The sequence below is a fragment of the Ictidomys tridecemlineatus genome, assembly GCF_052094955.1.
Source record: "Ictidomys tridecemlineatus isolate mIctTri1 chromosome 12 unlocalized genomic scaffold, mIctTri1.hap1 SUPER_12_unloc_3, whole genome shotgun sequence".
Classification (NCBI taxonomy): domain Eukaryota; kingdom Metazoa; phylum Chordata; class Mammalia; order Rodentia; family Sciuridae; genus Ictidomys; species Ictidomys tridecemlineatus.
In genome coordinates, this window is record NW_027520961.1 from 228599 (window position 1) to 244744 (window position 16146).

General features: G+C 44.9%; 1 pseudogene across 1 annotated transcript in view; it reads left to right on the forward strand.

The window, feature by feature from the left end:
• The window catches only part of LOC144372308 (mitochondrial enolase superfamily member 1-like), a 33826-nt pseudogene that overhangs the window by 15527 nt on the left and 2153 nt on the right, over positions 1 to 16146 (forward strand). Inside the window, exons 6-15 of the transcript XR_013432327.1 lie at positions 767 to 839; positions 958 to 1002; positions 1503 to 1582; positions 3484 to 3518; positions 5995 to 6081; positions 7709 to 7865; positions 11816 to 11856; positions 12623 to 12753; positions 13045 to 13144; positions 15927 to 16008. The product of XR_013432327.1 is annotated as a mitochondrial enolase superfamily member 1-like (transcript). The remainder of the gene's footprint in view (positions 1 to 766; positions 840 to 957; positions 1003 to 1502; positions 1583 to 3483; positions 3519 to 5994; positions 6082 to 7708; positions 7866 to 11815; positions 11857 to 12622; positions 12754 to 13044; positions 13145 to 15926; positions 16009 to 16146) is intronic.

The following is a 16146-nucleotide window of genomic DNA, read 5'->3' on the forward strand; positions in this document are numbered from 1 at the left end:
CAATGCTACTTCTCTGTTCAAAAGAGAATCTCAGGGAAAGAGCTTTAGATTTTTAGCAGCTCTGGAGGATTATTATGATTACTGTATGACATTAGTGGGAACAGAGCTGCTAGTTCCTTTTCCCCTGACTGTTCGGTGGGGTCGGGAGAAGACCCAGTGTGAGGCCTAAGTTGACCTGCGGCCAGAACGCTGAGCCGGCAGAGGAAGAAAAGCTGATCTGGAGCACAGTTGGCCATTGTCCAGGAAGGTCTTGCTGTCAGGGAAGAAAATTATCTCCACTTGGCAGGAGAGGAGATTGCCAAGGCTGCAGGAGCAGTGGGCCTCGGATAACCTTTGGAGACCCAGCTCTCAGAGCAGCTTTCTTTCCTCCATACCAACCTGCTCCAGGACCACCTTCATCCCCTCAGCAGAGTCAGCCTAGGGGTTGAACAGGTATATAGAGGGATGTCAGGTACCGTCTGTTTGTTTATGTTGTGCCAAGTGTTTATTTTGTGCCAGGGCCTCTTGCTGGGAAGCCATGTTTTTTGGAAAGAACAAGGCAGAAGCAGGGAAGGAAGGATCAGGGCGTGAGGGATTGAGGGCTTGCCAGGGCCAGCAGTGAGCCTCTGAAGGACTCCACATAAGGAGTGACAGGACCAACTTTACACAAATCCCAAAGGTCCCTTCCTGGAAAGGATGAGCCCGATAGATCAGAATAAGCAGCATCTTAGAAACATAATCTGCCTGTGAATTGATTGAGGCCTTCCTCTTCCTGTCCCACTGCCAGGATCCCAGGGCGTTGTTATCCTGCATTGATTTAAGGTATATCACTGATGTCCTGACTGAGGAGGATGCCTATGGTGAGTCATGTGCAAGGAGTGGGCCTGGAAGCTTCCTGGTTTACTGAAATGTGTACACAGCAGCCATAGGCCCTGTTGGATGGATGAAGGAGTGAGTGATGATTTTTATTTTTTGCAGAAATACTGAAGAAAGGTCAAATTGGTAAAAAAAAAAAAGAGGTAGGTTATAAGAAAATTTCCTTCCTTGCTTGTTCTATCATTGTTCACTTTTGAGTGTCCCTGTCTTCTATGGGTACACATTATCCTCAGATGCACTGTGCCAACCTGGGTGACTCGGGGGATTAAGGCATGAGGATCACAAACTCTAGGCCAGCCAGATGCACTGTGCCTAGCAACCAAGGCCCCAATCAGAATTGTGGGTCTAGGTGAAGAAGCCACATAGGTATGACCTCTGGCTGCAGGGTTCACTTCAGCCACTGCTCACAGAAAGTTTGACTTTAGGGTTCTACTGTAGGTTAGGGGGACCCTTGGGGAGTAGGGCATTCAGAGAGGGTATTTTGATCACCTGGAATTGATACCCCAATTGGCTGAACTTGTGGCAGGGTGCATGTGAAGGGCACTCAGAAGAGCTGGACTCTCTGGGCAACAGTTTAGCTGCAGACAATTTGAACCCAAAGTTCCCTGAAGGTGCAAGATGTTGACAAGTGTTGTGTTTTCCAGAAGAGCAAATGCTGATGCATGGCTACCCTGCCTACACCACATCATGCGCTTGGCTGGGGTACTCAGATGACACACTAAAGCAGGTGGGCTTTTTAACCTGGTTTTGCAGGCAAGCTGAAGGGGGAAAAGTAAACTGGCTTTCAGTCTCCACTCGCACCTCTGCAGTCATACATCACCTCTGACACCAGATGTGGACAGTTTTCTTCTATACCAAGCAATTCTCTAATCTCGTGGGCACCATGGGTGGCCTACAACTTAATTCTAACTCTGGAGTTGGCATCAGAATCCACAGGCTATTGGCTCAGGCTCACAGGACTTCCCTACTTCAGATGCCAGTCATGCAAGTCTAGTTGTCACTTGAGCTTTTGACCAACCATCTAGAAAATGGAGGTTTCTATACAACCCAACCAACCCACCTCCTACTTCCACTGCCTTTGAATTTTATTATTTGCTAGAATGGCTCACAGAACTTAGGGAAACATTTGCGTACATTTACTGGTTTATTATAAAAGATATAATGCAGGAACAGCCAGGCAGAGGAGATATACAGAGCAGAATATGTGTCAGGGGCACCCAGACCAACTCTGAAGCTCTCTGGACCCGTTCCTTTTGGGTTCTTCTAGAGGATTCACTTAGTAGGCATGTTGATTACATAATTGGCTATTGGCAGTAAACTCAACTTTCATCCCTTCCCCTCTCTAGAGGTCTAGGGTGGGGGTTGGAAGTTCTAACACCTTATTAGGGCCTGGTCTTTCTGGTGATCAGCTCTGATGTTCATGTCATTAGCATACAAAAGACACTACTAAAGAGATCCCTTGTGTTTGGGGGAGCTGTATGCTCGAAAAATGGGGCAGGGAAGTGGAAGAGCCAGATACCAAATCACACAGGCTTCCCTGGGAGAGATTTACAATTTTATTATTAGGTTTTCCAAATCCTCAATCCAAGGCTTCCTTCAGAAAGTACTTAAATATGAATGAAAGTCAAGCCATTCACCTTGCAGACCCTGGGACTCTGACATAATCATCCTAGCTCAAATTCTAAAAGGTGAGAGACTAATATTGATAATAGAGACTAATAGAACCATGTACCATTGTGCAGGTGACTTACCTATTGCTGAGCCTCAGTTTTCTCACTGTGAAACAGGGAAATAACAGCCTGTGTCTCAGTGGGGCAGTTTTGAGGAAAGCTGTAGGTTAGCATCCAATGGCTGACGTGTGGTAAACAGATAGCACATTATTCATTTATTACTCTTTTGTTTTTTAAAAGATGGACACAATATATTTTATTTATTTATTTATTACATAGTGCTGAGGATGGAACCAGTACCTCACAAGTGTGAGTCAAACGCTCCACTGCTGAGCTACAACCAAGCCCCTACTCTTTCTTATTACATTGTACTCACCTAGAGTCGAGAGAGAGAGAAAGAGACAGAGCCTGCTTTTGTTTGTTGCTCTTTTTATCCATTAGTTCGATGGCCGTAACAGAAAATCCTGGCTAAAAAGAGGGTCATTCATACTATATTCCCCTTCCAGGATTGCTGTGACAGCTTGAGAAATAGAGACAAGGATCACTACCACTAGAAAGAATGATGCTCTGTTGGCCAAACTGCATCTCCTTTTAATTTTAACAATACATAATTGTTTTTCTGATTTATGCTATGACTGTTATGTTTATGAAACTCAGATCAGAAATGACTGAGGTGCCTAATGTCAGGTGAGGGGAGCTCAGTACCTTATTCCATCCCAACTAACTTTCTGCCACTGGTCTTGGTTCTTTTTTTTTTAATATTTATTTTTTTAGTTGTAGTTGGAAGCAACACCTTTATTTCACTTGTTTATTTTTGTATGTGGTGCTGGGGATCGAACCCAGGGTCTCACACGTGCAAGGTGAGCGCTCTACTGCTGAGCCACAACCCAGCCCAGGTCCTGGTTCTTCATGGCATTTCCAGGAGCCAGTACCAACAGGTACTCCTCTTTCCCCATAGCTCTGTGCCGCAGCGCTGAAGGACGGCTAGACCAGGTAAGTTATTTGTGTGGTAGTGGACTTGACCTTTTCATCAGCAGGAAGAGACTCATTGGAGAAGAGCCAGGGACTAAACAGCACCAACAAGGCCAAAAGCAATATGGCACATAGGCACACCAAAGCTCCAATGTAGACCAGGCTCATTCTCCAAAGATAAGTCCCGGTTAGAATGTTAGAACATCACATGAATAAAATAGAACTTGGAGACTGTCCACTATAAGCAGCTATTGAGAATAGAAATCCATTCTATTAGTTGAATCACAAGACTTGATTCAGCATTTCTGGACAGCTCCCAAGGCAGTCAGCTTAACTTTACAAAGCACTTTTCCATTGCTTGAGGCCATTAAGTATTAGAAAGGTCTTGAATATTGGCAACCCTTCACTTCCAACTAACTTTCTGCCACTGTTCCTGGTTCTTCATGGAGTTTCCAGGAGCCAGGCTTCTCCTCTTCCACTGGAGTGACAACCTCCCTTCCCCAGACTGCCTCCTGATCAGATGGAACACCTGCACTTCTCCCTCCTTCATATATGACTATGGACCCCTGAGACTCCTATGATCTTCCTCTGAATGAATTGTGGTTGTAAATAACTCCAAATCCTCACATAGAGTAGGAAGCAGAGACTGTCTTCCCTCTTGATCCAGCCACTATAAGCCCATGAGTGTAGATCAAGGTGGCACCTTTTACCTGGCTTGTGATTGATGTGGCTACCAACTCTGCAGATTCTCAAAGTGTGGTTCATGGTGCATGAGCACCTGGGAGCTTGGGAGCTTGTCAGAAATGCAGAGTCCCGGCCTCTCCCCAGTCCTGCTACATTGAAAATGCATTATAACAAGATCCCTAAGTGATTGATGTGCACACTAATATGGATTCTTTTTAACTTCTCAGCTAAAGATATAAAGGAGTCAGCATAAAGCAATAGAAAGAGACTTTAGCATATCATAGAACTGGAATCAAATCTTGCCTTTTCCCCTCATTCCCTACAAACCTGTGTGATTCTGAGCAAATTGCTTACTCTTGCTCCACTGCATTTTCTCTCTGTATAAAATGGAAATAATATTAATTGATGGTTCTCAAAGTTGCCATATGTGACAAGGACCAGCATAAGGTAGATTCAGAGCAGGTGCTCAATGCAGGCTTCCTGCCCTCCTCCAGACTCAGGAGTCCAGAGCAGTGAATCTGGTGAGTCAGCCAGGCTCCAGGAAAATTTCATGGGCCTTCCAACACAAGAAGCCTGACATGCAGAGGCTGTGGCTAGCAGCCCTCTCTCAAGCACCACAGATCATGTAGTCAAGCTCCAACGTGTGTAGAAATGTCTTTAGAGAGTATAGTACTGCGCTCAGGAAGAAAAAGGCAATAAGTGCATGGGTGCATGTGAGCTGGGGATTTTTGTAGGCACTTAGGGAAGCAGAGGAAGGAGCTTGGGCAGTCCAGGCTCGGTCTGGAGCAACATCCAGCAGCCATTGCTGGCCCTGAGTGCAGCCTTGATGCCAGGATTGCACAGGAAGCAGAGGCTGATAAGCAAGAGAGCTTGCCAGTGGCCTGGCAATATGTCCCCTCCTCCATATGATAGTGCCCACATTCCGGTCAATGACACTTTTCTGACAGCAAAGTCATAGGGAACAAATGTAGAGGCTTTTATTTCAAGAGCATAATTGAACCTCAAGACAGATTAGGGAGCTCCCTGCAAATGTCAGATGTGGTGTGAAGGAGATCTCTGCAGGGAGCCTGAGGCCACACTCTGCTGCTCCTCAGTGCTGTGGCCTAGTCCTTTTTCCCCTCTGGGGCTTAGGCCCCTGCACCAGAGGGAACAGACTAGCCCGAAGGCCTTCCTCTCTTAAGATAAGACCCTCTGTGGGAAGGGCCAAGCAAATGTAGGTGCTTTATAAATCAGACTCTTGATTTGTGATTCCTCAGGGTGGTTGTCTTAGCAAACCATATCAGCCCCACTGTCCTCTTCAATTCCGACTGTGACATTTTGTAGTTCTAGGGGAAGGGTTGAGAGTGAAAGTGAGGCTGGGTAGGTCAGGAGGTGTGGTGTTGGGTCAACAGTGTAGCAGGGAGGAGGGAGGTAGTAGTGGCGGTAAAGTTAGGGAGTGGAATGAGAGAGTAGGGCTGGGGCTGGGGCCCGGCCTTTAGCACATACACACACCCAGTTTTGTTCCTTTTTGCTCTTAATTTCTTTTCATGACACAGTAAAAACTCAGTTAATTATATTAGAGATTTAACTTCTCTCTCCAGTTCCTTAACTGCAGGTAACTGAAAATCATTGCCCTGATCCTGGGTACTGAGAGATGCAGTTTGCAGTTTTATTTTCAAGCCGCTTGTCTAAAGTTTGACTAGAAAATACCAAGAGGTTACTGGAAAATGTGGTCTGTGGATTATTGACATAGAGAGTCACTTCTGTAGAAAATCCAGGAGCTTTTGCCAAGTCAGAAGACAGATCCAAACTACCCAACCAAATGTACTTATAGGTTTAAAGTAAAGGTTGGGGCTAATCTCCAGGATGACATGCGTGGATGCCGCCTCATCAGAGACATGATTGGACCAGAGAAGACTTTGTAAATATCCTCTTACACCACTAAGAAGTGGCCACCTTGCCACTTTGTTCAGGGCCAAAACACATTTCAAGCAAGAACTCGTTTCAAGCAAGAATTAAAAACAGTGGGAATTTTAAAACTTACTGTCAGAGGAATTATGATTCTGTGGCCATGTAGTAGGTGAACTCTTTTTAAAAAATGGAGGCTGATACTTTTTCGTTTTTGAATTCTGCGGAACAAGCTAAATAATACCAGGGTGATAGATTGGTCATCTTGCTAATATGAATAAACTCAAGCAAATGGGTCTCCCATTGGCGCCCTGATGTGTCAGTCATTAATTCCCTACGTAGCTCATCAGCTAGGCGGCTCTCAGGGAACTAGTGTGAAGAAGTATTGAAACTCTGGCAGAAATAAATGTGAGGATTGGTCATTCCTGACTGCTTATTGTTATGAAACAGTTATCATGTGTAAAATATTTTCATGAAAGGAGGTCACCATTGAATCTCTTTTTAAATTTTTTTTTTTAGTTATACATGGACACAGTATCTTTATTTTGTTTATTTACTTTATATGGTGCTGAGGATCAAACTCAGTGCCTCACAAATGGGAGGCAAGCGCTCTTCCGCTGAGCCACTCCCCAGCCACCTCGAATCTTTTTTTTATAAAGTTAAAAGGCTTGTTTCATACATTAAAATTGAAGTTTGGATTCCTTGAAGTGGCAGCAGAATCAGAAGTCCCATTATTTATACATGAGTTAATTTAGCTGCTTTTGTTTCATGAGGTCAATCTCGTCCAAATAATTTATGATGAAAATTGATCCTGAGTGTACTGTCTTCTGCTTCTCTCCTTGTTGTGAGGGAGCTCACACACTTAGCATGTTCTATAGATAGATTTCCTTTTCTGTCTTCTCCAAGCATGGGAAGGCTGGTGATAGTTGGGGTGGAAGGATCTTGCTCAAGTGCTGCACACCCAGCCCCTGGCTTCCAGGCAGGGTGGCAGCACACACTACAGAGATCCAGGGCTGGGAAAGTGAGGCCTGGATCTGAATTCACCCTTGACTTACCTTACTGTTCTTGAGTAAGTTACTTCTCTGCATTTCAGTTCTCTATTTATAATAGGTTAATATGAACTGCCTTGTAGGGTTTTTATAAGGATTAAATGAAACAAAATCCATGAAGTGCCCAGGGAAGCAGGTATTTCATTAAGTATTTATTTATTAATGTGCCAGACACATGGTTGGTAGTAGTCAATAAATAACTCTTGAGCAAACTCAATATTGACTGTGCATATGATTCAGAATGATAAAATGGTTCCAACAATCTAACCAACACTGCAAAACACACCTATTTGTGGGGGTATGGGGGCATCTCAATGTAAACTGGGCCTGAGCTTCAGGGTCTAGCAAGTACTTCTTGTGACCCAGCCCAGGGCACTTTCAGACATTCCAGGGTCTTCATGAACAATTTGCATCTCCTCAAATAAGACAGTATCTAGAGCCAGAGTTCTAATTTCAGTGGCTACTCTTTGGTTCTTTTTGTTTGGGCTGCATGTGCTTATCCTCAAAAAAGGAAATGTCAGGTGAATCTTCCTCAGCAGTTGGTGGTACTGAGTGACAATGTCTCCTTGTTGGGAGTCACTCCTGCAGCAGAATGAATGCCCTTTCCTTACAGAAGATGGATGCCAACCAGCGTTGGGATGTGCCTGAGGCAGTGGAGTGGATGTCGAAGCTGGCTGAGTTCAAGCCATTGTGGATTGAAGAGCCAACGTCCCCTGATGACATCCTGGGGCACACAGCCATTTCCAGGGTGGGTAATCTGATGCTTCTGCCACATTGGCCATTTAGTTTTTTTGTTTGGTTTTCCAGAAGGGTCATGGAAGATGCCAAAATTTCTTTGCATTTTCTCTTTTACATTTCCTCATGGAATATTTGAAATAATTGTAACATGTGACAAGTAAGTATGGGAGCTGCAGACTGTACTTCCATTTGTTTGAGAAACAAAGTTGCTGAAAGTTGAAAGGCTACCTGCCATCTGAAGATTAATAGATATGGTTCTCATACTTTATAAATATAGAAATATGACTGATATTTAGATATAGATGGTCATTGATTTAAAATGGCTCAACATATGATTTCCCCACTTTATGATGGTGCAAAAGTGATAGGCATTTAGTAGAAACTAGACTTCAAGTTTTGAATTTGCATCCTTTCACAGGGTTCCAATATGCAGTACAAAACTCCTGCGATGCTGAGCAGGAGCAAGCAGAATCAAGTAGCAGCTCCCACTCATCCACACGATCACTAGGGGAAATAACCAGTGCTCTGCAGTGTGCCGAGCTGCCAAGCTAGTATGTTCCATGGGTGGTGTTTGATGAGTTTTCTACTTAGTATCCTCTCCACTTACAATGGGGTTTTTCATTATCTTTATTGTAAGTGAGGAGCATCCTCACTCATTCACCCAGAATGAAACAAAAAGTGTAGACTTCTCTGGATGTCTCAGAAGGAAAGGTGTGCTTTGTTAATGTCAATGTCAAGCCTCCCTGAGAAGGTTTCCTGTGTTTTCCAAGAGCCCCTGAGAGAAATCCACTCTAATTGGGAGCCAGCCCCACTCCCTTTCAGGTTCTGAAAGAACCTCATATATTAAAAGAAAAGAAAGAAACAACAACTCATACATAAGGATATCCGAGAAGTTTTGTCTGTTTTGGAGGGCTTGCTCAGATTTATAGCATTGACCTTTGCGAGAATGCCAGTTGGTTAATTCATAAAGAGAACTAGAACTCTTAGGTTTTTCATCCTCAAACCAGCACAAACTCTGTCAGAAGCTGTATTAAGCCGGAGCTGCAGGATGAGTATGGAATACTGGCTAGGACTGGCTGTGGAATTTGTAGATGTGCTGGCTTCAGACCACAATGGCCCAGCATGGCTATCACCAAGCTGATATACTTGCTTCTGGCAGCAGAGACATTGAGACTCAAGCCTTGTCTCTTCCCCTGGGAACATTTGCCTCTGACTTGTGTTTTCATCGAATAACCCTTTTCCCCTGCACCCTGTGCTATTGAGTTATTACATTCATTTGGTTTCCAGCTAAGTCTTGCCCCCTTCGGAATCATTTTTCTCCCTGAGGTGACTTTGCATAACTCTGCTCTCCCCTATTAGGATTTGATCATTAAAAGTTAATTCTGAGCCAGGTGCAGTGGCGCACACATGTAATCTCAGTGGTTCGGGAGGCTGAGGCAGGAGGATCACAAATTCAAAGCCATCCTCAGAAAAAGTGAGGTGCTAAGCAACTTAGTGAGACCCTCTCTCTAAATAAAATACAAAAATAGGGCTGGAGGTGTGGCTCAGTAGTCGAGTGCCCCCTGTGTTCAATCCCCAGTAACCTCTGCCCCCTGCAAAAAGCTAACTGTGATGGAGTAGTCTTAGTTCCAGGTTCTGGGAGGAACACTTCTACCTAAACTCACAGGTTTTACAAGTGTATGAAGTCAGAGGCTCAGAGACCTGTTCTTCCAGTTTTCTCACTAAATCAGCATATGATCTACTTTAGGTGGGACACTCATCAGAAACCTGTTTCAGGAATTCTCTCCTTTCCTTACTTACAGCCTCATGAAAGAGAAAAACCTGAGACATGAAGTAAAGTTGGATGGGATCCTGGGCCGAGTGCAGTAGAAAGAAGTGGGAGAAGGATGATGAGTGTGGTCTTATGTGAAAGAGGAAAAAAGAAAATCAACTCACCAGCTGGGGTGGATAGCAGAAGTGATAATGTAGGGAACACCACACTACAGGGGAGGGAATGAGAGCAAGAGTCATGGAGCAACTGGGGCCTCTTTGTTTAAAGAAAACCCAAACTTTCCAAGGAATAGTTCTGAAATGGGCAGCTCTGGATGAGAGGTCATGGGACAGCAAGACTTTTCACCTGAGTCCCACTTGCCTTTGCTTCTTAGAGTTCTTTAAGGGTTGCTGCACCCTAATGTATGCTGTACGCCCCAGCCCTCCAGCCCCCACCTCTGCCCACCTGGAGGGTCTCCTTAGAAGCTCTTCTGGAATTTGATCCTCCCAGGTTTTGCCTACACAGGTGTGGGGATGTCATTTCCTCAGTAGGCATCAGAGGAAGGGGGCAAATGAGCCAGCTACAAGGGAGGGGTGGTATGGAGATACCTAAGGGATTGCAGGATGCATGCTGGGGAGGTGCTGGGAAGGCAGTAGCTGGGGCCAGACAATGGGGTCCATTGCTCAGAGAATGCAGCCAGAGGGAGCCACTGGAGGATCACGGTGATGGCTGGAGGAAAGGGCGAGTGGACTGGTATGGCAACAGAAGTGAATTGGGGGTGGATTTGTGGAAGGCGAAGGATGGGAAAAAGGAAATAGGATGGGAACTGGGAGGCTCTTGCTACATCCAGGGGAGATGTAGAGTAGGGCAGGTTGAAGAGAGCAGACTCAGGAATTAGTGACAAGGAGGTACAAAAACTTGGTACATAGTCAGTGCCACACATAGACCGTCTTAGAGTGGTAGAATGAGTAACTCAAATGGTTTTCTCTCCTTACCTTTCCTTTTCTCCCTCTCTTCTAAGATAAAAGAACCAAGCAATCTTAAATTAGAAACTTCAGGAAGCATAAAATATTGTGTGAAAAGGCTCTTGAGAACCCATCTGTTGAAACTGAGACCTGCTACAATTAGGAAGCCAAAGCTTCAGGTGACTTGTGCATAACTTGGCCAAGTTCACACATCCTGCTTAAGGCAGGACAAGTGCTAGAGTAAGGGACACTGCCTTCTAAAATAAGGGCTATTTCTTCTGAGAAGTTGGCTTAATCTAGTGATTCACACATAAAGTAAAGTTGGGTGAGATCTCAGGCCAAATGCAGTAGAAAGAGCCTCCTCTGACTCTGGAATTGGCCTAAAGTTCAAACCAGCTGTATCATTCTAGTTTTGTGATTGGGGCACAGTTCTTACCTTGCACCTCTTTTTCTTCACCTGTAAAATGGGGCTACTGATGGCTCCTCTCCCGCTGGGTTGTGACTAGGAGTGATTGACGTCAGTATTTTACATGGTGCCTGACAGGCAGTAAGAGCTCAGAAAGTATGGACTCTGGGTGTCAGTGATCAAGAGATGGGACCGGACAGGAGCCAAAGATGTCTGAGGTGGGCATCTGAAGAATCTTAGTTCAGTGCAGAGGAGCAGCTTAGGGCCCGGTGGCTGGTGAGTGAGGTAGCTTTCCAGGGCCAGGCAAGAGGATAGAGTAGCAGCATCATGTCTTGGAAGATTCCAGCAACTCACCAAGTGAAGAGTTCGCAGGTGAGCAATGGTCTCAGCCTTATCTGTGAAGTAGGATCTCAGTCATCCACATACCTGGAAGGGAGAGGATTTTGGAATTGACAGCGGCACAAGAGGGTTCTAGAATAACCACTGAAAAAAGGAGAAAGGGAGAGGTAACCTGCAGGAAGCAGAGGTTGGACCCTGTGTGTCCATGAAGAGCCACTGCTGAGTGACCAGGTCTTCTCCCAGTTCCACACCACAGCACAGGCCTTGGAGCAGGAGAGCCAGGAAGGGAACTGATAGCAACTGTGAGCAGTGCTTGCCTTTGCTCTCTGGACATGCGTTGGTCCCTCCACACACACATTCCCCTGGATATCTTCCTGCCAGTCTTTAAACTTCCCATGGTTCAACCCCAAGGATGTCTCCTTCTTCAGCTATAAATATTTTAAACACAAGGAGTTGTTTCAAATCTTATGAAAATGACACAAGACTGGCTTCTCTTGTAGGCACTGGTTCCATTAGGAATTGGCGTCGCCACTGGAGAGCAGGTGAGTGACATGTCCTTGACCACGGACTGAGGACCCCATTGTACATTAGGCTCCCATACCTATTGCATTATGAGCTGGGAATTTTTGTTATTTTAAAAATCAACAGTTCCTTAGTGTCTGTAGTCAGATGTAGTCAAAAGGTTGCAGCTTTTTCTATAATTCATGGGACTAAGGTCATTGATTTTTTTCCACATCAGAATGGACAAGGCAGCAATTTAAAGTTATGATCACAAGGGCAAACAATGGCTTCAAGAAAGCCAGCTTCCAAATTGAAGAAACATGATGGTATTTGCTTTCTGTGCTTATAAACTAAGCTCAAGTGCCTGCCAACACCTGCTGCAGCCAGCCCACGAGCCAAGCAGTGTGAGGAACAGATTCTCAGTTCTCCCAGCAAAGGAGCAATTCTGCTCTGCCATGGTTCCGTTTTGTCATTGTGCCACCTGCTCATCGCTATTACTGTACTTCATCCTGATGCTCCACTTCACTTCTACTTGCCAATCGACACAGCAGTTATTCCTTAATAAATGGCGGGCTGATGCGATCTGTACCTGACTCACACTGTCACATTCACAGATTTGTAAAGAAGTGAGCCCAAAGTCCCTGCCTGCACTGTCAGGGCCACCACATGCCAAGTGAGAATAATACAGCCCAGGCTTGCTGAAGATCTCTGATGAGTCACAGCTGGCATGGAATCACCACGTTGCCAGGCTTAGGGATCCTGAGGGCTAAGGCTGACTCTTTGTGTTATTTTTAATTCTATTTCCTGTGCCACAATAGAGTGATATTTAAGCAACTCCTACAAGCGAATGCCCTGCAGTTTCTCCAGATTGATAGCTGCAGACTGGGAAGTGTCAATGAAAACCTCTCAGTATTACTGATGGCCAAGAAGTTTGGAAGTAAGGGCCCTGCAGAGGCTGCAGGCCAGACCTGTTTCTCCTGCCATCAGACCCCATGGTTCTCTTGGGGGTCTTTGCAATTCACATAAGCCTGTAGTTTACCTTGTTGGTTTCTTTCTAACTCTTGATTTAGCCCTAATCAAGGAATCTTTAATGATTTTCATCCTGGAATTTCATTCAGTATTAATGAATGGTTTAATCACCTTTGGGTATTAATAAAAACCACAGGGTTCTCTTTCATTCCTTCCTTTCTCTGTGCTACCTTTGGCATTAAATAGAAATTTCTTCTAGTTCCTGTTTGCCCCCATGCGGGTGGAGTTGGCCTCTGTGAACTGGTGCAGCACCTGATTATATTTGACTACATATCAGTCTCTGCAAGCCTTAAAAACAGGTCAGTAATGTGCCATTAACTCACTTTGCCCCTGAGTAGTGCCCCTTGGTTCAAGCCACATCTTCTATGATTCTGCTCTCAAGACCAGAAATACTCAGAACCTGGTGCAGTGTTACAAGGGCCTAAAATGGCTTTAAGAAAGCCAGCTTCCAAAGTGAACAAACATAGTAGCATTTACTTTTTGTGTTCATAAACTGAACACAAACTATAACACAAAGGCTTTTAGTCTTGCTTGACTTTCCACATGGGGCAATAACAATGGAGACCCACCAGTGCAGAGTCATTGTTCCTTCTTGAAAGGTAAGCTCTTGGTAGCTGACTCACTTTGCTAAGTGTGTTGGGAGTGGAGTTTGAATCCAGACCTCCTCTCTCAAAACCAGCTCCTTTTTCTGAAGCCAGCTCTCAGCACACATGCACTCTCCACTTCCATCCAGTCTCCTCTTCTGACCCTGGAGTCCTGTACCACCTGGCTGCAGCTTTGTGTAGTTAGTTCATCTTCTCGGCATGCCCAGGGGAACTTAATCATCTTGCCATGGTGAGTATCAAACCCCAAGCTTTGCACCTGCCAGACAAGTGCTCCACTGTAACCTCAGCCCCCAGGTGAAACTGGGATAGGATCCTTCCAGTAACTGCATCCATAAAGCTTTGCTTACTGTGCTTTTTGGTCTCCTAGAGTTAAAGGTGTCTTAAGAAAGCTCAATTAACATGATGCACAGAGAGGGCATGAAAACAGGCATTGGAAAGGTAAACACCAAAATGGAGCCAGCACAGTAGTGCACGCCTGTAATCCCAGCAGCTCAGGAGGCTGAGGCAGGAGGTTCAGAGTTTCAAAGCCACCCTCAGCAATGGCGAGGCACTAAGCAACTCTGTGAGACCCTGACTCATTTAAATAAAATACAAAATAGGGCTGGGGATGTGGCTCAGTGGCACCCAATCCTCAGTAACCCTCCCAGCCAAATAAAGGGATCTATCTGGGCACATAGCAGGGGTCCTTTATAATTGTAATGGTTTCTTTCTTTAATATTTAGAGTGAGTTCCAAAGGCTTTGTCACTTATATTGTTAGGCCGAATACCCAGGTGAAAATTGTTTTTTTCTTAAGAAAAAGGAACTAGGTCAAAAAAAGTCAGTTACTATTCATTAGCTTTTAAGTAAGTTTCCATTGGCAGATATAACTGTGCTGTTTGTTTTAGTGGTCACATTTTGTTGACTGAGGGAGCACAAAATGCTGAGCAAAGAAAGTGGGAATTTATATACTTATATACTCATCCCCGCCCACCTGCCCAGAACCCTTCCCTAAACACTGGAGCATATCCTCTCTACTCCAACATGGCATTACACAGAGGGCCTGTCTGTCACATAGGAATGCTCCACCATCAACCTTTATCAAGAGAGTACCAAGCTTAAAAAGGGATACTAGATATCATTCTTACCTGAATTTTCAGTGGCTCAGTGTGACTCAGGTAAGCTCTTGGTAGCTGACTTGGGACACCTCAGTATCGCTCAGTGCATTTCCCAAAGAAATAAGTAATAAAGTAATGAGTACACAGGTACTTCCTATTAATATGCCTAAACAATTTTATACTAAACCCATCTGTTCATCTGGAAGATGGAGGTTGACACCAGGTCATCCCCACTCCAATGAATAGGCTGATTCTAGCATGCAGAAAAACCACCTTCTAGGTTATGTTTCTTTTGCTGCTCTCATTTCAGTTCCTGCCCTTGGGAACAAGGGCGGTCCAGACCAACCATGAGAAGTCCCAGGGGTCTTGAGGGATAGAATGAGTGCCACCAGTGCCTCAGTGCAGGAAGTTCCTGGTGAAATACTGGCAGTGCTGGAGGGAATGTCCATACACTACCACACCGAAGTGCCCGACAACCCCACATGCTTTGTCCTTCTTTGCAGGGAACAACTATTCCCTGCTTATCTTTCAAGGCCCAACTGTGCTGTCTCATGTGGCTGTCTTCCTCCACAACCTGTTCTTAACACATGACACAGCACAGTCAGTGGCTTAGTGCTTGTGTCCACCAAAACCATGAGACTCATTTGCTAATTTCTTTATGCAGTCCCAGCACCAGGCTGCACACTGCCTGCCTGCCACAGCTATTAATGATCAGGAGACTAAAGCAGCTTAGGTTACCTATCCCCCTCCACCCCAAACTAAACACATCCCACCCTCCCACCACAAAACTAGAAAGTGCCTGACAGACTGACCCACACCTATACTCTTCTAAAGTAGTTACATAGCTGGAAAGAGACTCACTTGGTGATTTAATCTATTCATCTAACTTTGGGATATAGGCACCCAGGTGATTCCAGATACTTCATGGAATCTAAACTGATGCTTTTAGGGCATCACAGAACTTTTAGTTACCAGGGGCTTTGTGATTCACCTCAGCCCCTACATTTTACAGATAAAAGGCTGTTTTACAGATAAAAAGCATCCAGGGCACAGAAGGGCTTTGCATAGAAGCCTTTGAAATCAGCTAAGCCATGATGGAGTCCATTTTTTAAGGGCAGTCCCCCCTCTGCCTTAAGAAAAGCATTATATGGGGCTGGGGATGTGGCTCAAGCGGTAGCGCGCTTGCCTGGCATGCATGCGGCCTGGGTTCGATCCTCAGCACCACATACCAACAAAGATGTTGTGTCTGCCGAGAACTAAAAACTAAATATTAAAACATTCTTCTCTCTCTCCTTTCTCACTCTCTCTTTAAAAAAAAAAAGAAAAGAAAAGCATTATCTGATTTCTGGCATTATTGTCCCAATTTGATTCCCTCTTCTAGGATGTGTGAATATGTGGACCATCTGCATTAACATTTCAAGTATCCTGTGGTAATCAAGCAGGCTTTCTACATGCCTCCTAAGGTAAGCTGGGACTTGGTACACCTTAGATGCTGCTAGCCTCTAATGTGCCCATGAACATAGGGCACAAAGCTCTAACTCCCCAGAGTTTATTTTCATATCTAGAAACAAATGGCTCCTTAAGAGGTCAGAATCAAATTC